At 58.0% G+C, this 2,500-nt stretch overlaps 1 non-coding gene across 1 annotated transcript in view; it reads right to left on the reverse strand.

The window, feature by feature from the left end:
• The window catches only part of LOC126433481 (small subunit ribosomal RNA), a 1,910-nt gene extending 1,842 nt beyond the window's left edge, over positions 1-68 (reverse strand). The window contains exon 1 of the ribosomal RNA XR_007578517.1: positions 1-68. This exon is cut by the window's left edge and continues 1,842 nt beyond it. This is a non-coding gene — a ribosomal RNA (small subunit ribosomal RNA).
• Between the last annotated feature and the right edge of the window lie 2,432 nt (positions 69-2,500).

Raw genomic sequence — 2,500 nt, forward strand, 5'->3', positions numbered from 1 at the left:
TTGTACTGAGACATGCATGGCTTAATCTTTGAGACAAGCATATGACTACTGGCAGGATCAACCAGGGAGCTGCGTCAACTAGAGCTGAGCAGCCGGCCGCCCGGGAGTGTGTCCCGGGGGCCCGCGCGAACACGCAAGCGTCCGCTCAATTATTCTGCAAACAGGAGGAGGCTGAGCTCCCCTGCACAATACACCTCGAAACCCTCTCAGGTCCCAGCGGCGCGCAGCGCCGTCCTAAGTACTTGGTCGGGTTCGAGAGAGGCGCAATCGCCCGGAGTTTGGCGAGTAGACGCTTTAGGTGCGACCACCCGTGCTCCCAACTGAGCTTGCCGCTGCCGACAGAGGCCCGGGAGCGTGCTGTCGTGGCATTGCCGGCGGGAGACAACACGCGCCACCTACGGTGGCCGGCAGCTCCAACGCCAGCGCCACAGAAGGACAAAAGCCCCACTTGGGTGCCGAAGCGAACTCTCCCAGCACAGCGCACGCGCCAACACGTCCGCACAGCTGCGATACAATCCACCTGCGAGAACCGCAGAGGCGACCGAGCAGCAGACGGCGTCGCGGCGCCGAGCGCCGGGCGGCGGCGCATCCTCAGCGCACACAGTCCTCAATCGGACCAGCACACTGCAGATGTCCACCGCGCTTCGCACCGGGCCCGCGAGGACCTACTTTGGCCGCACGGCGCCGCGTGCAGGGTGCGCCGGCGCGCAGCTACGCCGCCTGCCGCCTCCGTCGGCCGGCGCGCCTGCCACTGGCCGCCCCCACCAGCCGGCTGTAGCGCGTGCGCCCACGCACCGCGCGGCCAGCACGCCGGGAGGCCCCCCCTCACCGGCCGGGGACGGTCCCACCCAGCCACCGCCGCGTATCGCTTCACACCCACATGCCATTCACGTTCGTGGGCATGGTGGGTATCGCTGAAACAACCGGTTGGTAGCTCAACCGATCGTCGCCATCACTGATTCACCTCTAGCGAGAACAACCGCACCACAACGGTTTACCAGTTCTTCATTTGCGTAACGTCACCAGCAAACGTAGACGTCCATCGCCATTTGCAAATTCAACGATTGTTGCATGCCTGTGTCAGGTGTCACGACACACTATGTCTGCCCACATACACGCAACAACATGTGCACGCTTCGCGAACACGTGGAAGGTGGCCCCCGTACGTATGCGATGTCCATTGCGCGAACGACTGTCAACCGGCCTCTGTCGCATGTCGCAGATGTGGAACGCAGTGCACCATGCTATCACGGTGTGTGAGAAGAGACGACTACGTCTGACAACACGCGCCACTACATCAACAGACGGCTCATGCCGATCGCCATCCACGGCATACCATACTGCAATCCAGCTCTTATAGGGAGACGACATGTAGCTGAGTGCACAATATTTGGACCGTATGGTTCGCCGTTGTTGGCGCAGTCGTGGTACGGTCACACATGTACCACGATGTATCATTCAGTACATGAGGACCAATGTGCAGTACAGTGTGTGATTTGGACGTACAACATCAGCGGACAGTTGACACAAGCCGTACCACAACGTAGGCTGTGCTTCGCCATGCGAATGCCAATGAACAACTGCGAAGGGCATTGAGCATGTACGTCCTGCTGCCATCCGCATTACAGTGTATAGCTGCAAGGTGTTTAACATGAAGCGATACTCTGGGGACCGGGCAGTGCGAGTAGCAAACTATATTGCGGGGGTTGCAGTTAGGCAACACTACACTAATTTAACGCGTCGTATGACAATTACAGAGCAGGTTAAGGCCCAACGTGTGTTGGGTTAAGGCCCAACGTGTGTTGGGTTAAGGCCCAACGTGTGTTGGGTTAAGGCCCAACGTGTGTTGGGTTAAGGCCCAACGTGTGTTGGGTTAAGGCCCAACGTGTGTTGGGTTAAGGCCCAACGTGTGTTGGGTTAAGGCCCAACGTGTGTTGGGTTAAGGCCCAACGTGTGTTGGGTTAAGGCCCAACGTGTGTTGGGTTAAGGCCCAACGTGTGTTGGGTTAAGGCCCAACGTGTGTTGGGTTAAGGCCCAACGTGTGTTGGGTTAAGGCCCAACGTGTGTTGGGTTAAGGCCCAACGTGTGTTGGGTTAAGGCCCAACGTGTGTTGGGTTAAGGCCCAACGTGTGTTGGGTTAAGGCCCAACGTGTGTTGGGTTAAGGCGCAACGTGTGTTGGGTTAAGGCGCAACGTGTGTTGGGTTAAGGCGCAACGTGTGTTGGGTTAAGGCGCAACGTGTGTTGGGTTAAGGCGCAACGTGTGTTGGGTTAAGGCGCAACGTGTGTTGGGTTAAGGCGCAACGTGTGTTGGGTTAAGGCGCAACGTGTGTTGGGTTAAGGCGCAACGTGTGTTGGGTTAAGGCGCAACGTGTGTTGGGTTAAGGCGCAACGTGTGTTGGGTTAAGGCGCAACATAGGTTAGGTTAAGGCGCAACATAGGTTAGGTTAAGGCGCAACATAGGTTAGGTTAAGGCGCAACATAGGTTAGGTTAAGGCGCAA

The sequence above is a fragment of the Schistocerca serialis genome, unplaced genomic scaffold (genome assembly GCF_023864345.2).
Source record: "Schistocerca serialis cubense isolate TAMUIC-IGC-003099 unplaced genomic scaffold, iqSchSeri2.2 HiC_scaffold_1167, whole genome shotgun sequence".
Classification (NCBI taxonomy): Eukaryota; Metazoa; Arthropoda; class Insecta; order Orthoptera; family Acrididae; genus Schistocerca; species Schistocerca serialis.